The sequence below is a fragment of the Haliaeetus leucocephalus genome, unplaced genomic scaffold (genome assembly GCF_000737465.1).
Source record: "Haliaeetus leucocephalus isolate CR32 unplaced genomic scaffold, Haliaeetus_leucocephalus-4.0 Scaffold555, whole genome shotgun sequence".
NCBI classification, from domain to species: domain Eukaryota; kingdom Metazoa; phylum Chordata; class Aves; order Accipitriformes; family Accipitridae; genus Haliaeetus; species Haliaeetus leucocephalus.
The window spans coordinates 12642450-12667365 of record NW_010972991.1 but is presented as its reverse complement, the minus strand read 5'-3'; positions in this window follow the sequence as shown (position 1 = coordinate 12667365).

Here is a 24916-nt window from a genome sequence, read left to right as displayed (position 1 = left end):
TCTTGTGACAAGGTAAACTTGGATTAAAAGCAGAGTTTAATAGTGGGTACAGTTTGACTTAGGAATGTGGTCCAGGAATATATAGTCAGAACAAGCATGGTGTAACAGACTGTCTCTGCATAGTGAATATCAGGAGAAAACAGGGAGATGTCATGCCAAGAGAAATTGGCTGGACATATAAAAATTACTCAGATCGCTCTTTGAATGGGACTTAGTAAATGGTGAAGTGCTGGTACATAGGCTAACATTAATGTATTGGGCTGTCAATATAATGATGACAAATACCTTTGGGAAGGAATTCCTTTCTCTCTAAACATATGCTAAAAGATTAATGTTGCAAATATTCAAATACAATGCCAACTACCTTATCGTATTTAGAAAAAGTTTAAATACATTGATGCAAAATTGATACCATCTACTGAATGTCAGTCACCCTGGAAGAAAACCTGTTTCCCTGTTATTTCCCTTATGATATCTTATAAAATAAATATTTTTGTGTGCTGCTTTTGCATTTTATAGTGATATTCTGTATGGTAAATATTATATTCTCCAAACACAAGGGTATCATGGAAGAAGAAACTGTTTTCCTGTGCAGGAATCAGCAATGCACAATATAACTTTCCCTTCTAGTTACAAAATCATATTCAGACATCTACAATGAGAGATTCTAGCATCTGCTTTCTTTTCATCTCAGTCTAGTGCTGTGGTCCACACTGATGCTCTGTCTCCTTTGTGCAGATGATATGGAGTCATCTGAACCTTTCTCTGCAGTCTTATGTCTGTGCTTGAATTGGGTCAGATTCATAATTTTCCAGGAAAGCTATGCAGACAGAAGTTATTTCACTTCAGAGTACACTTCAATATTTACTCTTCTGCTGGATATTTTGGTTGAAATTCTTGCACAAGATGAATCTTCATATCCTGTGAAGCAACAGAAACCAGATTTTTGCTTTCATGACAAAATATAAGTCATGGAATGAGGGGGGCAAAAATATACATGACAATAGCAAATGGCACTAGAAAAAACAGAATCAACTTGGCCAGGTGACATGTTCCCATGTTATATGTATTTTATTAAGTAGGTGCTTAGGCCTGTCAAATGTTAGTTTAGTGGCTGCTCTTAAAGAATAGGGATTAGTTTCTTGGTACAATCAGAAAGATTTATTTTACTAATGGAAATAGAGGCAAAGAAGAGTTTTGTAACTAGATAGAAAATTAAGACATTAATCTAGCCTGGCCAATGATTAATGTTTAGAGGAACTAAAAAATAAAAGGTATGGTCTTCCAGAAAGATTAATGGAGTTTTGGAAAATCCTGTCTTTTAGCATGTTTTAAACATTTGTAAAACTAGCTATTTATGATTCTGTATGCCAATCCGATTCTGGTTTTACAGTACTATCTCACTTGGGTGAGCCATTCTAGACTATGACTATTAAAAAATATAATCAAGACAAAATGCTGGAGGAAGCCTAAAATTTAAAATAGCATAAAGTGATTTTACATAGCAAAAGTATAACCAGATAGTGGTCTAGGATGGAACTAGTTAAATATATATCTATGTACTATATGTGCATTCATATAAAGAGTTAAAGAAAATGCACATTACTTACTTTCACTAGTCTAAAAGTAAAAACATCTTAGTTTAGTACAAAAAAAAGTTTTATTAAGTGCACAGAAAAATAACCTTCAACATTTGACAGAAATGGGAAGAAATATGCATTTTTCCTTTAAATCAGTAAATGAAGAAAACTGCTTCCACTTACATCAATTTCAGACAGCACCTTGACAGCTGTTGAACAGCATAGGTAAGTGTAACAGCCAGAGGCATCACCTCAAGCTGATGACTTCAAGCTGAGTCACTTCTCTGGTGTAGACCAGGAAAAAAAAAAAAAAAAAAAAGGAGGGAACCTAAAAAAGGAAAAAGGGAGTGGGAAATGGTCAGTGACCAATAACAGCATCACCTTTTACCTGTGATACTTATTGTCACCATTGTATACATTTCCACCTGACTCTGAATAGAAAGGGAGAATGTACCTTTCTCTGAACAAGACATGAAAATTTTGCTTCATCCATCTGCCCTGGGTTTCCTTTCCTTACAATACGTTTCTAAAATACATATACAGTTCTGAAACCAATTATTGAGGGTATCTCAAGTCATCTTTTTACAACTGATTAAACTACAGTGCATTACATCTTCTGTAAATCATTGGAGAAATTTGAAATAGTCTTTTAGTAACAGTTTAAGCAGAGTCAAATACAGACAATATTTTATTACTACTGTTGAGTTTAAATAAAAAGTCATTGCTACAATGCCAGGTTCAATTCAAACCTATACCAGGAAAAATCCCAAACAAGAGGTATCTTTCATATAAAAAATACTTGCTTTCAGTCCAACTCATGGTTACACATGTGGATATTTTCTTGGACATAGTGATTTAAACTGATATGAGATATAAAAAGATAGCATCTTTACTTTATTTCTAGTCCAAATCCATTGAAACAGATGTCAGAAGAAAATTGTGTGAGGACTTTATAAGCTATTCCCACCAAAAGAAATCTTTGGAAATGCAGGCTGCGATTTTTTTAATCAATCATTTGAAAGCACTTGGTAGCCTCTGGAAAATGTTACAAGCATAGAGAATAGCATCAGAATGAAAGCTGGTTTTCTTCTGTTTTCTTTTCCAGTTTTGAGATGATATGAGCCAGTGTATATGCTTTGTTATGGTGCAGTACATTGTTATTAACTTTATGGTTTTGAAGTATTTCATTGCATCAGAAACTTGTATTTGGTATCCACAGAGATGTTTTCTACTCTTAAGCATTCATGTTAGAGCAAACAGGAAGAGATAAATCTATCACCCATCCATGTAGGCTTCATTTAGTTTCATCACAAATAGTTTGGCTGGAAACTATCTTTTCAAGTAAGGATAGAAATATTTAATTAATGCAGAGATGTTATGCACAGTACATTTTTTAAAAATAATTGACAGTATGTGGGTGTGCAGATGATTTTTTCTAAAGACATTATTTATTTCTGAAGAGCAGAAAACTTAGTAAATTTGCAGGTGACCTACTAACATACAACAGCTACTGTGGGGCAGAAGCTCCTGTTTCTATAAAATGTGTTTTATGTACAAAAGCTCAGAGTCCAACTTATCCCCAATGTAAGGTGGTATATAATGAAAAATGGCTTTTGGTGACTACATTGAAGAGGACAAAAATTTTAGCCATTACAAATGTTACTTTTAATGCAGAAATAAAACCATATTCTTCCCTTCTTCCTTCTTAAACATAGCCTACTTTGCATTAATGAACATGGGATTGAATAAAGTTTTACACATAGTACTCTGAGACATTTAGATATTTGGAGTGAGAAATCCTATGTAAAAACTTGCTCCCCTTGAATTTTTGATGTGTAATTATTAGGGAAATGGTCACTTAGAATTATTGTAAGAGAAGTTTCCAATATACTTTTCAATAACAGTTAAAAGATATACTTGGAAAATAGAAATACATTTTGTAGTATATGGTGCTCATAGTAAAGGAACATTTGGGGGAAACAGCACATTTTCTGCACATAGGTTTCATTTTGATGACACCTACAAGAAGACGCCCCATGTGATGAAGCATCTTGCACCATGCCTTAAAAGTCAGGATGTAAGTTTAATTTATTTATTTATTTTTTAACCGAATTTTGAGAAAGGGAACTTTTGAAGCAGGCTATCCAGGAAAAATATATTCAGGAACAAATAAATGAAGGCCAAGATGCTCAAGAGTGATGAATAAAGAAAGTACAAAGCAGTCCTTCTTAGAACATTAGCCCCTTGTTAAATTGTCTCAGGAAGGATTCATATAGATTGAGACACTCCAGAATCCTAGTTATTCTGATATGTTATTAGTTATTCTAACACATTATTAGTTATTCTAACTTATTATTCTAGGATGTTTGTCTAAGAATCTGAGCAGACACATGGGGAAAGACTGATGCATAAGATTCACTCAGTATGCATGATATGGTCTCAGAGCGGATATATTATGGCAATTTGATGTGATAGGCTGCAGGGCTTTTTTTGCAGGGGTATGTTAGATTTTAGTCAAAAACTCATAATATAAATCCCTTACTATTTTTATTACCTACCTAGAGTATGAAGAATCAAGCAAGTGACTCTAATAAAGTGAATCTGTTTGCACATATCTTTATTTCTAGTTTGCAATTATAAAACCAGACTGTCCTATTCAGGCCAATTATCACATTTGTAACTAAAGGCATTTTATCAAATAGACAACATTACCATGAAAAACAGGCCTCTCTGAGTTTCACTAACAATATAAGTTAAATTAAGCACGAAAATATTTGTGCTTAGCAGGATTTAAACAAAAATACAATCATATGAATTACTATGTTTATGCCTCATTGACTGTTAGTTGTTTTTATCGATGTATCAGTTTTATTTTATTGTCCATGTCTAGAGCGTTCTTAGTCTATATGTGTCCCCTTGCCAAATGCTAAGATTATAATTTGTCAAGTACTCAGAATAAGCAATTTATGCCCTTTATAAGATACTTCTAATTATTATAGTAGGCAGTGGGATAATAATAAGTATTGGTGTGGAATTGATTTCTGTAGAATTTTGTAAATATTGAAATGACCTCAAACTTTACGCTCTCAAGGATAATGCAACAATTTGAAATATTTGAAATACTGCACAGTTTCATACAGAGAAACAACAGAGCCAATCACATGTAGGTAGCATCTGGAATAGTACTCATTTATTGAAACACAGATCTTACCTAGTGAGATAAAAAACCAGCTTCTCTAACTTAGCTAACACTGTTGCACGTATGAGTTGGTCGGACAGTCTACTGACCAGAGGATAAAAAAACTATGTATTTGCACTGATTCATCAGAACAGTTGAAATTTTCAGAGTGCATACATATACAGATCTTATTACAAGTAGGAGACAAATGTAATAATTGAGTAGGGAGGAAGAATAATAATCCATTATTTATGAAATATCAAACCATACTTAATATAGTCAAATAATGAGGAAGTATTATTAAATATTTTGTAACTGAAACAATCTGAGAAAGTAACAGGAATAATGTTGGATGTTTCTTACATTGCACATGACCTCACATTACAGGATCATGGTGTTGATCAGCAATATGTTGGTATGCTAGCATGTAGTAAGAAACTGCACATATTCCTAAAAATGACAGATGAAAAAAAAGCAGAGAGAAAAGGGTGGAGGGGGAAGGGGGAAAGAGCTTAAATCTGCAAAATAACTCAGTCATAACATTCAAAAAGGGATCTATATCTCCTGGACCTCTATTCTTTGCCTTGTAGTCCATACAGGGTCCTCCCATTTCAGCTCCACCGTGGCAGATTCCAGATGAATTTATATCACGTCTTTCACAGTGCACTCTAGAGATATTTTATTCTATGAAGTTACTAATTATACTTTGGAATTTAACATTCAATATTTTTAAAATATAGTACATTCTGAATATTGTAAAATGTGGTGAATAAGGGTAAAATAAAGTAGATAAAAATAAATAAAATAAAATATGAACCCCTTTGATACCATACTTCCTCTGACTTGAGTTTTGTACCTATGTGCCATTTTCTTCCTTCAAAAAGTCTCTTTCTAAGCATGTTAAAGCTTGAAAAAAAAACTGTTGAAAAGGTTCTGCATTCCTGAAGAGATCCAGAATTAACTAGAAGTTACTCAGCATGCTCTTTTGGGCAAGAAGATGGCATTGCTCTTAGTTTTTTACTACAAAGAGGTTACAAGCATTTGTTGTATACCTAAAAACATAACAGTCTGAAATTTCATACCAGAACAAACAATTTTTTCCCATAACATGAGTACTACCCTTTTCTAGAATCTCTTAAATTCAGTCAGGCAATAAGGATTAAAATATTAAAACATGAAGTCATTAAAGCAACAAATTTCTTCAATAAGATATTAAGCAATGCCTTCACTAGTGCAAAATTAACATCAGCTAAAAGCTTAGCTTAATGAATAACATGCCAAATATGCTTAGAAATGAATAAAACCTCAAATACTGTGTTCAGTCTGGGGCCCCTCACTGCAAGAAAGACTTTGAGGTGCTGGAGTGTGTCCAAAGAACGAAAAGCAATGAAGCTGGTGAAGTGTCAAGAACACAAGCTTTATGAGGAGCAGCTGAGGGCACTGGGGTTGTTTAGCCTGGAGAAAAGGAGGCTGAGGGGAGACTTTATGGCTGTCTACAACTACCTGAAAGGAGGTTGTAGCGAGGTGGGTGTCAGTCTCTTCTCCCAAGTAAAAGCGATAGGGCAAGAGGAAATGGCCTCAAGTTGTGCCAGCAGGGTTTAGGTTGTATATTAGGAAAAATTTGTTCACTGAAAGGGTTGTCAAGCATTGAAACAGGCTGCGCAGGGAAGTGGTGGAGTTTCCATCCCTGGAGGTATTTAAAAGACAGGTAGATGTGGTGCTTAGGGACATGGTTTAGTGGTGCACTTGGCAGCGTTAGGTTAATAGTTAGACTCAATGATCTTAAAGGTCTTTTCCAACCTCAGTGATTATATGATTCTCTGAGTCTATTAAAAAAAAAACAAAACAACATTCCAAGCAGAATCATGTAGACTGATGAGTACAGGGGGAAACCACTTTTTTCAGCAAAAGTATCTCCACACCTCAAGCATACTGGTAAATATTGCCACATTTCCAAATAAAATTTCACTTTAAGTAGAAGTAGTTTATTGCTTCACAAATTTGAAAAAACTTGGAACATCTCTTAACGGGTTCATAGAATCATAGAATGGGTTGGGTTGGAAGGGACCTTAAAGATCATCTAGTTCCAATCCTCCTGCCATGGGCAGGGATGCCTTCCACTAGACCAGGTTGCTTAAAACCTCATCCAACCTGGCCTTGAACACTTCCAGGGATGGAGCACCCATAACTTCTCTAGGTGACATGTTCCAGCATCTCAACACCCTCACAGTGATGATCTTCTTCCTTACATCTAATCTAAATCTACCCTCTGTCAGTTTAAAGCCCCTTGTCCTATCACTACATGCCCTTGTAAAAAGTCCTTCTCTGCCTTTCTTGTAGGCCCCCTTTAGGTACTGGAAAGCTGCTATAAGGTCTTCCTTCTCTTCTCCTGGATGAACAATGCCAAATCTCTCAGCCTGTCTTCATAGGAGAGGTGCTCCAGCCCCCTGATCATCTTCCTGGCCCCCCTCTAGACTTACTCTAAGAGGTCCATGTCCTTCCCATGTTGGGCTTCTCAGAGCTGAACACAGTGCTCCAGGTGGGGTCTCACGAGAGTGGAGTAGAGGGGGAGAATCACCTCCTTTGACCTACTGGTTACACTTCTTTTGAAGCAGCCCAGGAAATGGTTGGCTTTCTGGGCTGCGAGAGCACATTGCCAGGTCATGTTGAGCTTCTTCTCAACCAACACCCCCAAGTCCTTCTCCGCAGGGCTGGTCTCAATCCACTCACTGCCCAGGTTGTATTTGTGCCGAGGATTACCCCAAACCATGTGCAGGACCTTGAACTTGGCCTTGCTGAACTTTATGAGGTTCACATGGGCCCACCTCCCAAGCCTGTCAAAGTCCCTCTGGATGGCATCCCTTCCCTCCAGCGTGTCGACTGCACCACACAGCTTGGTGTCATCAGCAAATTTGCTGAGGGTACACTTAATCCTAGTGCCCATGTCACCAACAAAGATGTTAAACAGCGCCGGTCCAAATACCAACCCCTGAGGAACACCACTCGTCACTGGTCTCCATTTAGACATCAAGCTGTTGACTGCAACTCTTTGGGTGCAATCATCCAGCCAATTCCTTATCCACTGAGTGGTCCATTCATCAAATCCATGTGTCCCCAAGTTAGAAACAAGGATGTTGTGTGGGACATTGTCAAATGCTTTGCACAAGTCCAGGTAGATGACATCTGTTGTTCTTCCGTTATTCACCAACACTGTAACCCCATCATAGAAGGCCACCAAATTTGTCAGGCATGATTGGGCCTTAGTGAAGCCATGTTGGCTGTCACCAGTCACCTCCTTATTTTCCATGTGCCTTAGCATAGTTTCCAGGAGGATGCACTCTGTGACCTTACCAGGCACAGAGGTGAGACTGCCTGTAGTTTCTCAGGTCTTCCTTTGTTCCCTTTTTAAAAATGGACATTATGTTTCCCCTTTTCCAGTTAGTGGGAACTTCACTGGACTGCCACAACTTTTCAAATATGATGAATGGTGGCTTAGCCACTTCATCTGTCAGTTCCTTCAGGACCCATGGATGTATCTCATCAGGTCCCACGGAGTTGTGCACCTTCATGTTCATTAGATGGTCTCAAACCTGATCTTCTTCTACAGTATGCAGTTATTCATCCTCCCAGTCCCTGCCTTTGGATTCTGTGAATTGGGTGGTATGGCTAGAGCACTTGCCGGTGAAGACTGGAGCAAAAAAGTCATTGACTACCTCATCCTTCTCCATGTCCTGGGTAATGAGATCTCCCCTTTCCTTCAAGAGAAAGGCCACATTTTTCCTAGTCTTCCTTTTATCACCATTGTACCTATAGAAGCTTTTCTTGTCTGTAAGAGCTTTTTTTGTTGCCCTTGACATCCCTGGAAAGATTTAATTCTATCAGGGCTTTAGCTTTCCTAACCTGAATCCTGGCTGCTCGGACAATTTCTCTGTGTTCCTCCCAGGCTATCTGTCCTTGCTTCCACCCTCTGTACGCTTCCTTTTTGTGTTTGAGTTTGTCCAGGAGCTCCTTGTTCATCCATGCAGGCCTCCTGGCATTTTTGCCTGACTTCCTCTTTGTTGGGATGCATTGCTCCTGAGCTTGGAGGAGGTGAATCCTGAATATTAACCAGCTTTCTTGGGTCCCTCTTCCCTCCAGGGCTGTATCCCATGGTACTCTACCAAGCAGATCCCTGAAGAGGCCAAAGTCAGCTCTCCTGAAACCCAGGGCAACAAGTTCGATGTGCACCTCCTTGCTGCCCTAAGGATCTTGAACTCCACCATCTTATGGTCACTGCAGCCAAGGCTGCCCTTGAGCTTCACATTCCCCACCAGGCACTCCTTGCCAGTGAGAACAAAGCCCAGCATAGCACCTCTGTTCATTGGCTCCTCCATCACTTGGAGAAGGAAGTTATCATCAACGCATTCCAGGAACCTCCTGGATTGCTTATGCCTTGCTGTGTTGTCCCTCCAACAGATATCAGGGTGGTTGAAGTCCCCATGAGGACCAGGTCTTGTGAATGTGAGGCTGTTCTCATCTGTCTATAGAGGGCCTCATCCTTTCAGTCTTCCTAGTTGGGTTGCCTGTAGCAGACCCCCACTACAATGTCACCTGTCCCTGCTCTCCCTTTAATCTTGACCCATAAGTTTTAAGTCGGCTCCTCATGCATCCCCAGGCAGAGCTCCATGCACTCCAGCTTGTCATTGGCATAGAGGGCAACACCCCCTCTTCATGGCCTCTGCCTGTCCTTCTTAAAGAGCTGTATCCTTCCATTCCAACATTCCCGTCATAGGAACCATCCCACCACGTCTCCATGATGCCAATAAGATCATAGCCCTGCAGGCGTGAGCACACCTCTAACTCCTCTTGTTTATTCCCCATGCTACGTGCATTTGCATAGAGACATTTAAGCTGGGCCCCCAGTGAAGCTGACTTACTGGCTGGAGTGGCTGGAATGCCTTTGTGCTGCTCTTCAGGTGCTCTCCTGCTGACCTGTTATCCCTCTCCAGGCTCTGGGCATCTGTTGCTGGCACTGGCATCAAACTGGTAGGACTGGGATGGATTGAGGTTCCCCTCCCCTAGCAACTTCAGTTTAAAACCCTCTTCACCAGCTTGGCAAGCCTATGACCAAAGATGCTCATCCCCTTCTCTGACGGATGGACCCCATCAGCCCCCAGTAGACCAGGTTTCTCAAAGCGAGTCCCATGGTCTAAGTAGCCGAACCCCTGGCTGTGGCACCAGTCCCATAACCATCTGTTGATTTGCCAGATTCAGCTGGCCCTTTCAAAGCCCTTCCCTTTGACCGGGAGGATTGGTGAAAAAACTACCTGCCCTCCAGAGTCCCTTACTGCCACTCCCAGGGCTCTAATCTTTCTTGATACTCCTCAGACTGCTCCTGGCTGTATCACTGGTGCCCACGTGAAACAACAGCAGCAGATAATGGTCAGTGGACTGTACAAGGCTTGGTAGTCACTCAGTGACATCCCTGATACGAGCCCCCAGTAAGCAGCACACGTCTCTAGTGAGTGTGTCACGTCTGCAGATGGGTGCCTCTGTACCTCTCAGAAGAGAGTTGCCTACTACTATCACCCTTTGCCTTTTTTTAGTTGTGTTGGTTGTTACACAGGGAGCAGATCGGGCTGCCTTACTCATCTCCAGTATCTATTCTGGTGTGACGGGTCTTTCCCCTTCAGTCTGCAGAGTGGTGAAGCGGTTCTGCAAGGGCATCTCAGGTTTCGGGGGAAGGCTCTTCCTCCTGCTGGACCTTGCCATTGCAAGTTTCCATTCTTGTGTGTTATTACCCCCTCTTCCTTCCGTGTGTGCCAGTGGGGAAGTTTCTGGCTGTTTGACCTTGGGTCCACTGCAGACTGCGCTTCGAACCTACTATCTAACTCCTTCTCAAGCCTCCCTGATGTTACGCAGCCTTCTCACCACCTTCTGCAGCTCAGCCACCTGCTGCAGGAGGTCCTCCACCTGGGCACATCTCTTGCAGGCAGGTCTGCTGCCTGTCCCTGCCCCAGGAGACAGGTCTAGGCACTTCCTGCAGTCTGAGGCCTGCGCTGCAGCCTCTTCCTTCAGCAGCTCCATCTGGGTGGAGGCATAGGCCACTGCTGGGGTAGATGGTGCAGACCCCCCAGCTGAAGCTGCAGCCTTTGCTCTCAAATGACTAACTTTAAAATGTAAGTAATAACTTGAAACATTTTTTCTTACAGGAGTGAAAAGACCTTATAACTTATTTATTATTACTGAACCAAATGTATTTACAAAACATTGGGGGGTGGAGAGAAAAAATGTGTACATAAGAGGTATTTTTCTTCGAAAGCACCAAAGGTGATGGACTTTATGGCAAAATGGGAAACTTTTTTATCAAGAAAGTTTAGAAAGGTTCTTATAACAAATATGATGTGTCATGATGCATTATCATGATTATTATGGCCATCATAATTAAATACATCTGAGCAATATGGTCATTCCAGAAACATTTCATTTATCTAGACTGCTGTAAACCTAAATCCAGCAAAATTAGATATTACGCATGTATACTACCTTCAATGGCTGTGATGCAATAGTAGGTTAAATAAAACTTTGCTGTCCTGAGGTTTATAGTTCAGCTTTTGAATTAAAAAAAAAAAAAAAATCATAGATGAGCTTTTGATAAAAGTACATAACTACATTCAGTTGGCTCTGGTATTTGTATAGCCATATTCACTACAAACACTTCCTATGCTACAGCACTGACTCACTTCCAAACAGGTACTCAGATATATCTTAATTTTACATGTTTGTTTGGTTTTGGTTTTGGTTTTTCACTAATTAATTTATTCTCCTCCTCACCCTTCATTATTATGGTAAAGTTATTAAAATTACATTGGAGCATAAACCTGACTGGTGGTGCAGACATTATTTACATTAAAATGCCATGTTTATTAAACTATGATTGCAAACTGTGAATCTTTAATGTCTTGTACAAAAATACATATACAGGTGAAGTTTCAAATGATAAAGTTTACATGCCAAATGACAATATACATTAGTTATCTCCAGGGTACTTTTTGTACCTTTTGTATCATTAATTTTTATGGTTTTACATAAAGACAAATAAACTGGATCCTATTAGAAGATTACCTTTCATAAACTCACAAAACATAACTCCATGAATTCTTGTGACCTTGATATCACAAAGCAAGGGATTGACTTTCGACATCACAATCATCATAGATTGATGAATAATGAAATTTTAATGCTACTGCTTATATTTATTACATATTAAAAAAAAATAAGTTTCAATTAAATATTAAGGTTACTTGCATTCACAAATCAGGACATTTAAATATCTGTCCTGTGATAACAGGTGCATCTAATATTTTTTGGTTTTTTACTTCTTACTTCAACTATCAGTTGTGTAACTGAAACCTAACTTTTGTAGTTCTTTGACTTAACTCTGCAAACTTCAAGTTATAAAATAAACAAATGGTCTTGAGTCCACTTGCTTTCTTTCATTCTTTCTTTCTTTTTTCCTTTCTTCTTTTCTTTCTTTCTTTTTCTTCTAAGAATGTTTATGGGAAATGGAAAAAGTGAATATCTTGCTTTAAGAATAAGAGTAAAAAAAGCACCTAATACCAGTAGCTGCCACCACCATTTGTAAAATATATGCCTTGTCAACTTATGCACCAAACAGTTAGCCCTGGTGAGTAAGGATGGGCTTCTGTGTCTGTTCTGAATTTTCTATAAAGCTAAATATCAAAACCTTCTACAAGAATTATCCTCATGTTACTTCTAGTTGTTCACAGTTTTAAACACTGTCCTGGTTTCAGCTGGGATAGAGTTAACTGTCTTCCTAGTAGCTGGTACAGTGCTATGTTTTGAGTTCAGTATGTGAAGAATGTTGATAACACTGATGTTTTCAGCTGTTGCTCAGTAGTGTTTAGACTAAAGTCAAGGATTTTTCAGCTTCTCATGCCCAGCCAGGGCACCTGACTCAAACTGGCCAACGGTGTATTCCATACCATGTGACGTCCCATCTAGTTTAGGAACTGGGAAGGGGGGGGCAGGGAATCGCTGCTCGGGGACTAGCTGGGTGTTGGTTGGCAGGTGGTGAGCAATTGCCCTGCACATCATTTGTACATTCCAATCCTTTTATTACTACTGTTGTCATTTTATTAGTGTTATCATTATCATTATTAGTTTCTTCTTTTCTGTTCTATTAAACCGTTCTTATCTCAACCCACGAGTTTTACTTCTTTTTCCCGATTTTCTCCCCCATCCCACTGGATGGGGGGGGAGTGAGTGAGCGGCTGCGTGGTGCTTAGTTGCTGGCTGGGGTTAAACCATGACAAACACCTGGACAGAATTCTCTATTTTTGATCTTATAACAATTAGAAAGTGAATTTTCAAATTTTCCATGGAAAGGTATGGTGTAGGATTAAGCTCTGTAGATTCCCCTAAAATATTTTTATTACACTTATTCAAATTTGATTAGAAAGGATAATGTTGTCTATTAAATATTTTGCTCCCTTATTTCCACAGTTGTTTCTACTTACATATTAGACTGTAGTTTAGTAACAGCAATATTAAATTTAGTAGTTTATATCTTCTTATCACAGATAAAATTAAACATCAAACATTACACTATTTCTATTGTAGGCATAGTAAAACTAACTTTATTATGGTTGGGCATTTTAGTAGGTAAATAATTAAAGGAATTTTGTTTAACCACAGAGGGCAGTTATGGAAATTCTTTTCATGACTGAGACACCTTACTGATTGTACTATTTCTTTTCAAAAGAAATAGGCACATACAAATTAAACTTCACAACACTTTTTGTCTGGAGCTATACCACTAAATGTGACACACACATATTAAAAAAAATAGAAAGCAAAATATTTATGTACTGCTTGCAAAGCAATCCAAATATTCAAAGTCATTATACTTAAAGCAGATGAAAAACTTAATAGAAATAACGCCCCAGTTCAAAATGCCTGGAGGCATCTACTAATTTAATTGTAAAATTTCATTATATAAGACAAAAGAGCTGTACATTGCCATGATACATGTTAAATGTTGTGGGTTTTTTTTCCTTAGGTCCCAGGATAATGATTTTTCAGTTATGGAGAATGCTTCTGTGTAAATAGACTCTTCCTTAAGGAAAATAAGAAATGACTAATAAACAAGCTTGGCATTTTCAAAGGCAATTAGTACAGCTTGAAATTAGATATGCAAATTAGCAATGCTCCAATAAATTGGTGGTTGGTGCACGGATTTTTCTCTTTAGAAATACAAGAAGCACAAGCCAAACCACAGAAGGAATGAATTTATGCTTCATTTTTACTTTGAACTAGTCTAGAGGTTTTAGCATTCTACCCATGGAAAGTGGCAGAGTTGATTGTGATAATTTGAGGGTGTTTCTTGTTTACAAGGCAATAACCATATTCTAGAACAATAAATTTTAAGGCCAAAGGTGCTTATTCATCTCTATACAACTTTTAGTGAACCAAGTACTGCTCTTAAATTACTTTCACATTATAATGCTGGTAAATATATATGTCATTGTTGCTGTTGTTGTTGTGGTTGTTATTATTCTTAGTCTTATTATTGTTGTTGTTATTGACATGTGTAGCAATTACATTTTTTAGACATGCTAATAATTGAGTTAAGAATAATGACATCTCTGAACAGGAGGAAAAGCTGAGGGAATCTTGCTGTTACATTCTACTAAAAAAGAGCTGGGCTGATCAGGCCTTATGACCGATTCAGGCATCTATTAGTTGGACGGAGAGCAGGAACTTTTAAGCAAGACTATTACTGAAAATTAGGGCTAGGGAAATGGTTTGGAATTACGTCATCTTCTCCATCCCTGTAGCTTAAAATAACATTACAAAAATCAGCTTCTGAACTGAATTATTAAAAAGTTAACTGGGGAAATATGACCCACATTATATTAGTCTAAAATTGACACCTATATTCTGAAATAACTGATTCGTTTTAGTAACGAACTATTGAAGATTGTTAGATGAACATGAAACTTCAAAGGAGAAGGAATTGATCAGGAATAACCAGAAAGCTTTTGTGGAAAAAAGGGACAGCTGTTACACTGGAGCATGGAGCGGGACAAATAACTTTGTGGCAAACTTACACTTACAACAGCTGGAGAATTTGAATAACTGTAGATAAGCTTTGTTATATATTTCCAAGAGTTCAGGTGAGGTACTTCAACATTTTCTGGGCAATTTCCTTAAATATCATTTAAAATAATTAAAATAATAAAATTTACCATTAAAAGTTCTATTATTATCATATAATCCAGTCTTATGTATAATATAGGCCAAAAATTCACTTTGAGTAGTTTCTTCATCAAATATGTTCAGTGAGGACATTCCATACATTCAGGAAAGTCTTAAAGGCTTCAAGTGACAGAAAATGCACCAATTTTTCTGAGAAGTTGTCTCAATAGGTGATGACTTACTATTAAAACTTGCAGCACACGTCCAATCTTAATGCATAGATTATTTTAATTGGAAATAAAAAAGCTTGAGCTTTGCTGTTCAGAATTATCAGAGAAATTCAGGACTGCTTTAATTTATGCTCATGTTCTTCAGTTGCCATGACAGAGTTTCTCTTAATATTGATATGAAACTGTGGCTATACTGTTAGAAGCATCCAGAGCAGAGCACAAGGTTTTTTCCACCCCTGGAATTTAGTTACACTCTCTGGTTCTAAAAGATTATTTTTCTTTGATGACTTTTCTTAATTTGGTGTTTCTAATGTAATGTGAGGACAGCATAATAGACACTGCACTAGGATCTTTAGTAGCATCACTACAAGGTCAGGATACTTTGTGTCACCTGGAGATGTTTCAGGACTCAAGATCTCTTTTAATAGTGGTAGAGGACTGCATAAGGTAGAGACTGGCATACTTACTTTTGTTGTATGCATGCTGCCCATAGTTGGAGTGAACCAATTATAATTCCTATCTTCAAGGGCAAGAAGGAGGAGGGTCTGGGGAACCGCAGGTTGGTCAGCCTCACATCAATGCCAAGGAAGGTGGTGTAGTAAATCTTCCTGGAAACCATTTCCAAACACATTAAACGCAAGGAGGTGATCAGGATTTACAAAGGCAAAATTGTGCTTAACCAACCAGATAGCTTACTACAATGAGATGACTGGCTTGGTGGATGATGGGAGAGCACTGGATGGCATTTTTGCTGCTGTTTCCCATAACATCCCCACAGACAAGGTCATGAAGCAAGGGCTAGGTAAGCAGAGGTGAACAGAAAACTGGCTGAACTGTCAGGCTTCAAAGTGTTGTGATCAACATGACAAAATCCAGATGAAGACCAGTCCCTAGTGGTGTACCTTGTACCTCAGGGGTCAACGCTGGGGCCAATACTGTTTAAAATGTTCATTAATGATTTGAACAATGGGACAGAGAGCACCCTCAACAAGTTTGCAGACAATGTAAAGAGGGGTGTTTGATACACCAGGTGGTTGTGCTGTCATTCAGGGATCTTGACAGGCAGAAAGAAAAAACAGCTCTTAGTTTGAGGGTCTAAACCAGGAATCAGATCTAAGCTTACTAGAAATTTTTCCTCAGTAGTAAATAACAAAATAATTGTGTAAGTCAGGAAGAATAGTTCATCCTATGGAGAGGCCTATCTTTTCCACATTCCTAGGAATGTGAAGAATAATGAGAAGGGCTTCTCATTAAGCCTTCTAACAAGGGCGTTAGTCAGAAAAGGAAAACAAAAGAATTTATAACCCCCCCAAAAATGAGACAGGGGATCTGATGACAATTGACATGGAGAAGGCTGAGGTACTCAACAATTTTATTTTTGCTTCAGTTTTCACTGGCAATTGCTCTACCCACATTTGTCAAGTCCCTGAATCTTAAGGCAGGGACTAGGTGAATTAGGTTTCACCCATCACAGGAGAAGATCAGGTTTAAGTCCATCTGAGGAACCCGAACATACAGAATCCCATGGGATCCAATGAGATGCATTCCAGGGTCCCAAGGGAATTCACAGATTTAGTTGCTAAGCTACTTTCCATCATATTTGAAAGGTTATGGCAGTCAAGCAAAATCCCCAGACACTGGAAAAAGGGAAACATCACACTCATTTTTTAAAATGGTAAAAAGAAGACCCTGGGAACTACTGACCAGTCAGCCTCACCTCTGTGCCCAGTAAGATCATGGAGAAGATCCTCCTGTAAGTGTTGTCAATGCATATGGAAGACAAGGATTTGATTACAGACCCAACATGCCTTCACCAAGGGTGAATCATCCCTTACTAATTTAGTGGCCTTCTATGATGGAGTGACTGCATCAGTGGACAAGGGAAGAGCTACGGATGTCATCTACCTAGACATCTGTAAGGTCTTTGATATGGTCCCCTACAACACTCTTGTCTCTAAATTTGAGAGATACCAGTTTGACGGCTAGACTATTAGATGGATAATAAATTGGCTGGATGGCCTCATCCAAAGAGTTACAGTCAATGGCTCAATGTCCAAATGGAAATCAGTAACAAGTGGCATTGCTCCGGGATCTAAATTGGTACTGGTACTGTTCGATATCTTAATCAGTGACATAGATGGTGGGGATTGAGTGCACCCTCAGCAAGTTTGCACATGACATGAAGCTGAGTGGTGCAGTTGATTCACTAGAGGGAAGGGATGCCATCCAGAGGGACCTTGACAGACTTGAGAGGTGAGCCCATGTGAACCTCATGAAGTTGAACAAGGCCAAGCACAAGGTCCTGCACACAGTCAGGGCAATCCTAAGCACAAATACAGGCTGGGCAATGAGTGGATTGAGAGCAGCCCTGCAGAGAAGGACTTGGGGTTATTAGTGGATGTGAAATTGAATATGAGCCTGCAATGTGCATTTGCAGCCCAGAAAGCCAATCATATCCTGGGTTGCATCAAAAGAAATGCTGCCAGCACATCAAGGGAGATGATTTGCCTCTTCTACTCTGCTCTCGTGAGACACCACACGGAGTACTGCATCCAGTTCTGGGGTCCCCAAAACAAGACAGACATGAACCTGTTACAGCAGGTCCAGAGAAGGGCCACAAAAATGGTCAGAGGGCTGGAACACCTCTCCTACCAAGAAAGGCTGAGACATTTGGAGCTGTTCAGTCTGGAGAAGGTTCCCAGGAGACCTTATTGCCACCTTTCAATAGAAAAAGGGGGCTTATAAGAAAGATGAAGAAAGACTTTTTACCAAAGCCTGTATTGACAGGACAAGGAGTAACAGTTTTAAACTGAAAGGGGGTAGATTAAAGACGTTGGATATAAGGAACCTGATCTAGAGAAAAATGTCCCTGCCCATGGCAGGAGGGTTGGACTAGATAATCTTTAAGGTTTCTTTCAACCCAAGCCATTCTCTGATTCTGTGAAATGGAGCCTTGAAAATTTGGCTTTTAGATAGCTTAAGTTAAATAACATCAAATTTAGCTGTTGCATGCTACATGCATAATGAATAACACATGAAAGGAATCCCTTAATAAAGCTCCCAGATTGCTGGAACATAAGAAGCTCTTTGGTGAGAGTGAATCAGCAGAGCTGAGCCTATTGATCGAGAAATATTTTTAAACAATGAAAAGAAAGGAATGAGAGGAATGGACAAGCTCTTGTACCTGCAAATTAATTCAATCCAAATAACTGACTGTCACTATGAAGTATATGTGTTGATACTTGTTTTTAAAAAAATAGCCATTTCTGCTACTTACACGTTATCTGCATGTGCTAAACAGAGAAACGAGTTATATGCCTAGCTCTGCCCTCTACCAGGTAGCCTCTGCAGCTGATCCTTTATCTAATTACCATACAGAATTGGGCAATAAAGCACAGTACCAATATTTATTTAAGTGATATAAGTCAATTCACAAACATCTAAAACAGATCCTTGTCATATTACTTCCAGTAAGGTTTCCCCCAGTATATGTTCCACTGCTTTGTTTAAAGATTCTAGTCTTATGTACCTTAATTGACTGGATTTTACTGCTTCTCTTGAGACATTTTCTCATAGATATTCCTAACTGGAATTTTCTTAGCACTCAGGTTCAGTTTTCCATCTCCTAACTGCATCTCTTTGCTTCTTTTCCTTCCATATGCAACATGGTATTAATACCATATCATTCTTTACTTTCCTTGATTGATACAAATATTCTCCATGTTTTTAGTAAGTAACTCAGGGAGAAAAAAAATGCATTTTACTAACAATTAGCTGAGCTTTCAGTTCCAGTCTTCAGACAGTGAATGCTAAAATAATATGCTTACCACTTATAACTTTAAACTAATAAAAGATAAATATTTGTAAGTCAATTACTCTCTTGTATCAGAAACATCATTAATCTTAGTTAATTGTGTTAAAACCCCAGGATTAATTGGTCATATTTAATTTTCTAATGCAATTTGTTATTTTATTAGCATACAGTTTTAGTCATTCAGTGGCATAGGTGAAAGCCCTCCCTTAACTTTAAGATTTCATAGTGATTTGAGGCTATAAATAACAAGAAGCTCATACTGTTAGAAGCAAATACTGAAACAGAGGTTTGCTAGTGCTAAAGGATCTCATATTGACTATGGAGAGGAAACACTCATTTGTGCTCAACATATCACAGAGAAAATCCAGCTCTTTTTTTGGAAACTTGTAGGTGTAAACTTACATCCTTTATGTGTACCAGAAAAAGAGAGGAAAGTAGCACTGAAAGAGTTTATTTCCTTTTGAGAGAATCTGATTAAGATCATTGTAGCATAGGGCAGATGAAAACAGGTTTTATACATAGTCTGTAACAGATGACTAGAATATCAACAGCTTCAACATTAAAATATTAGACAGAAAGGCTTCATCAGCTTCTACCATGGTAATATCAAAATACTGAGACTTGAATGACTGGATTCTCCTCATTACTGGTGTACACACTACACATTTCAGGCTTGGCTTTGCTGCTGTGATGTGCTTTACATTAGTTCCTGATTCTTTTACTGTATTCATTTAAATAAAAAAGGTATTCCTGTGTAAACTCAGCTGAAAGATTGAGTCCTTGCAGAAATAACCACAGAAGGACACTATCACTGAGTGTTAGTGGAGTATGAAGTATTTATACAATCATGAACTTGTGATGATATGAAGTGTTTTGGTTTGTTTTTAAATAGGTGTAGATTGATGTATTATGGAGCATTCATGTGTGTATTATTTCATTAGCAGTTCTAGAATTGGCGTTAAGTTAGCTAGAAATGATGTGTTTTGAGACATGATCAGAAATATGCGAGGTTGGATATGATGTCTATTTACTTCATCATGTGATCAGTTTCTCAAGTGTTTGGGGTTTTGTTGTTGTTGTTTTGGTTTGGTTTTTTTTCTGTAGGCATCTATGACTGGATTCCTGTCTGGGTGAAAATGAATAATGCATTATCTCATTAACAGGCAAAAGAAATATACCCCTCTCCATGACATGATTTCCTACACTACTGTCATGAAATCTTTTGTTTGTAGCAGTACTTTGAGTTGTTTTGTCAAACAGGCTGTTTTCTTTTGTTTTGTTTGGAGGCTTTAGTTGAATCTATTTTGCTTAATAGCTTGGAGGAAAAGAGCCATTATAGCACTAATTAGGTTAAAGAGTTACATTAGGTTAAAGAGTTACCAATGCATGCATAGTTTGAGAGAAAGGCCAGGTACAATTTACCCTAACAACAGAGGAGCTAAAACACTTATAAGAATAAATTGCTTTAAAGGATTTTGTCCAAATAAATGTTTAGGGTTACAGTAATTTGAATCAAACTTCCTGACAACTAAAAAAACATCATAGCAATGATCCACAAGTGGAGACATCTCCCCTAGTGTGTTGACCTTTCTTCTTTGGTTCAGAGTTATTGTCAGTTGGGGTTGCTTTATTTACTGTATTCTGGCAGCAGCTACATGACTTGAAGGCATGGACCAAGAATCCTTCCTGTTATGTATGGTACAAACAGATTAAAAGAATAAAGACTTTTGCACAAAGAGAAAGCAGTCTGAGAAAATCCAGTATTAATGCAACCAGGAAAACATCCGCTGCATTGAGTCTAAGATATAATCCATTCTCTTCTGAAAAGTTAGAGCTGGTGTAGTCTTTGCAAATCAAGACCTTCAACTTTGTAGATTATTTTATTCGGTGTGGAACGTACATTCATTTATCACTGCAAACCCTGAGTAGCACTGCTGAATAAAGAACTTCCATTATCAACAATTCAGAATGTTTAAAAAGTGGTGTAATCTAAGCCTATGAGATTGTGGATTCAAAATTGCAATAAATGTGATCATACATTTACTTTGAACACAAATATTTCATGTTAAATCTCATGTTGCCTCTATGTTCTCTTGAAGAATATAACATCAGGCAAGTTGTACAAATAAATATGCTGGTATATTATGATATAGCAATGGTTTTGAAGATACTACTACATCAAATATAGTACTGTAAAAATAAACAAAATTCAACACTTCAGTGTTACATAATATCCAAACTATGTTTGCTGAAAAATTTGGGGGAAAAAAAGGGTCATACTGAGATATACAGATGCAAATATATTGAGTGTTACATGGTTAACAGCTCTTACTAGAATCAGGGGGAAAAAACTCTGATTAACCTGCCTACTTGTAGACAAGCGATAGTGTTGAAAGCTTTTGAAAACTGCAACTTTTGTCAGCCATAAAGTCATATTTTCTGGTAATGTTATTACTGAGTCTGTCTGTCTCTCACTAGCACTCTATTTAGTAACTGAAGTTTGTTCCCCACCCATTACAGAAACCTGTACATCGCTTTCAGCTTATTCCATATCTTTCCTTCTTGCTTTGTTACTCTTTCTTTTGTCTTCCTGTTTCTTCTATCTCCTATTTTTTTATTTGCTTCCTTTGATGTCATTTAAGTTTGTCAGGGTTCAAGTTCTGTTTCTCCTGTTTATGCAAACTTTGAAAATTTGCGAGTGGACTCTCACTAACAACTCTATAGAATGCAAAAGTTTTTGTTTTGCTTTCATCTCCAGAAACATTTTGTTGGCATTCTTACAGCATTTTTGCAGTGCAAAGTCCATTTTTACTAGACATCATCAAGCTTATTGGAGAGTTCTATCATGTTCTAACCACAGGGAAGCTTCAATCAGTGTTATGTTTCAAAAACCCCTAGAATATAGTTCTCGGTTGTTGTTTCTCTCCCATGTCTATTCATTGGTATTTGTCACTTATGTGGATTCTTCAGTTATGAAAGAGAGTTTGTGCTTTAGCACTAAATAAATAAATAAATTCAAACACTATCAATAGGCAAATCCATTGAAGCCACCTTTGAATAAATTATTTGCCTCCAAACTATTTGTTTTATTAATTATTCCACAGAACAAGTTGAGATGTTGTTATGCAATCCCTCACTAATCAGCTACTTCATTGGGAAGTAAGATTTTGTATAAGCCTACCCATCCCAGTAACGTTAAATGAGATTGTCACTGGGATTATGAGACCCAACTAGTGCCACCAATAGAGCAAAGTATTCATATCAATTAACAAGTCTAAGTAAGTAATTGGCATTATATTAAAAATACAGACAAGCAAAACCATCACTTAAAGGGTTATAATTATTCCTTGAAACAATATTGCAGATTATTGAAGCAGATTCTCAGTTACTTTAGTACCAGTAATGTCAAAGACTAGACAAGGATAATGCAAGGTAGATAGGAAAAGGATAACGAAACTGCATAACAAGGATGAAGAAACTGCATAAATACAGAAGGAGACATCTGACTTTAGGGACTGAGCATTACATGAAGTTTAGGATTGAAACTGTAGGTGATAGGATGGGCAGAAGACAAAGTCAAAGACAAATGACAGGAGAAAAACTAAGTTTACCAAGCTCTACTATGTGACATTGTCGTGGTTTAAACCCAGCCAACAACTAAGCAACATGCAGCCGCTCACTCACTTCCCCCCCCCACCCAGTGGGATGGGGGAGAGAATCAGAAGGAAAAAGGTAAAACTCATGGGTTGAGATAAGAACAGTTTAATAGAACAGAAAGGAAGAAACTAATAATGAAAATTATAACAATAATAAAATTACAATAATAATAAAAGGATTGGAATATACAAAACAAGGGGTGCACAATGCAATTGCTCACCACTCACCAACTGATGCCCAGTTAGTTCCCGAGCAGTGATCCCCCCCAGGCCAGCTCCCCCCAGTTTATATACTGGGCATGACGTCACAATGCATGGAATACCCTGTTGGCCACTTTGGGGCAGCTGTCCTGGCTGTGTCCCCTCCCAACTTCTTGTGCCCCTCCAGCCTTCTTGCTGGCTGGGCATGAGAAGCTGAACAATCTTTGACTTTAGACTAAACACTACTTAGTAACAACTGAAAACATCTGTGTGTTATCAACATTCTTCTCATACTGAACCCAAAACATAACACTATACCAGCTACTAGAAAGAAAATTAACTCTATCCCAGCTGAAACCAGGACGGACATTTACACCAGTACATATTGGAATTGAAAAGGTGTTTATTTTCTTTTACCTTAAACTATGTTCCAAATCATTATGCTAATTGACACAAGCTCAGTTAAAACACAAATAGAAGTATTTCTTCAATTCTGATTCAATGGTTTAAAGTTACATCGCTATGAAACCTCTGCAATATTTTAACTTGTGTGGAGAAGTCTTTCAATTCTTCTCTTGCACCTTCACTCCTAGTTGACTTAATGAATCATAAACTTGTTTTAATTTAAGTGACTACACAATAACTGGCCAGATTTAAAATTTCAAAAGTAGATAGACAAGAGCCCAGTTTATAGTACTGGAGGGGAAAAAAAAAAAAAAGTCTCAGGGTTAAGGATCATTTTAAAACAAGTGATGATTCCTGGGTGAAATTGTGTCCCTGCTAACATCTGATGAAACACCTTGCAGATTGACTTTCAAAACTTTACCTGGGTCTGTATAGAGGAAATCCAGGGAGAAGATGGCTGTCATTACACAGAACAATATTACATGCATAAGAACACATTAGCCTGGCTAAATGTCTTCCAGTCTTTTATGAAAACAAGAATTTACAAATATAATTGTTGATACACTGAAGAAAGCAAAACTGTTCTTTTCTATTTAGTAACATATCTTTTCAGATTAGTAGAAAGAGTATTTCAGGAGGCTAAAATAAAAATGCCATTCAAGAGTAAGAAAGTGTTACAGCATAAGATGTACAAGTACTCACTGATTTTGCAAGTTATTTAGTAAACTCTTTTGTTAGACTAAAACAGAAGTTTATCTTTGTGCAGTGAATTCAAAGTTCCCTCTCTCTGGGAAATAAACGAGAACAACCTCTTAATAGAGTATCAGCTTACATCTTTTTCTGTATGATCATCACTATGTACAGTCCTTTCTCTCTTGTACAATTACCAACAAGGACAAGATGTCCAAAATCTGCTGATTCCATCTCCTCTAGTAGCGATTTGGCTTCCAGGTTTCAGCTTTCACCCTTTTTCAACGCATAAAAACATGTCACTGGATCCTATGAGCATCTTATGTAGCACTGCTCTCTAAAATCATCCTGAAACTGATTTGACAGTGATGAGTACTTTCAAGCCAAAATATATACCTAGCGATATATTTGTAAGAGTATGGTTTACAAGGATATCTTTGTGACAGCTTTCACAATAAAGGCAAAAACAAGAAACAAGGACAATAATAAATTAAAAACCCAGATACACAAACCATAACAAAGAGTGGATTTCTGAGAAAATAACAAAGACCAGAGCTCTTAGGTCACTAACAGTTGAGTGTTTGAAGAAAATGGTACAGAACAGACTTGAAGAGGTTCAACCAGCTCTGTTCTGTGTATGTGTGTATGTATGTGCATGCATGTATGTGTTTGTGTATGTGATTCTCTACTTATCCTCAAGCTGTACAGGCCAGCAAGTTATAGGAGACCAGAGTCTGGAAAAAGCCAAGGTCAGGACTGAAGGCTGGACAAACAGAACCTGGGGTGTGGGCAACGACTCTGGGCAGGTGTGATTGGGACAGAGTGGTTAGGGTTTGAGGGACCTGCAGACATACATCTGTCTGTGGATCAAGAGAGTGTTGGGGTGGGAGGAGTGCTAACTAGGGAACTCCTGTCCTGGTGAGCTGGAGAAAAGTAACAGGATTTGGCTGTGTTGTTCATGT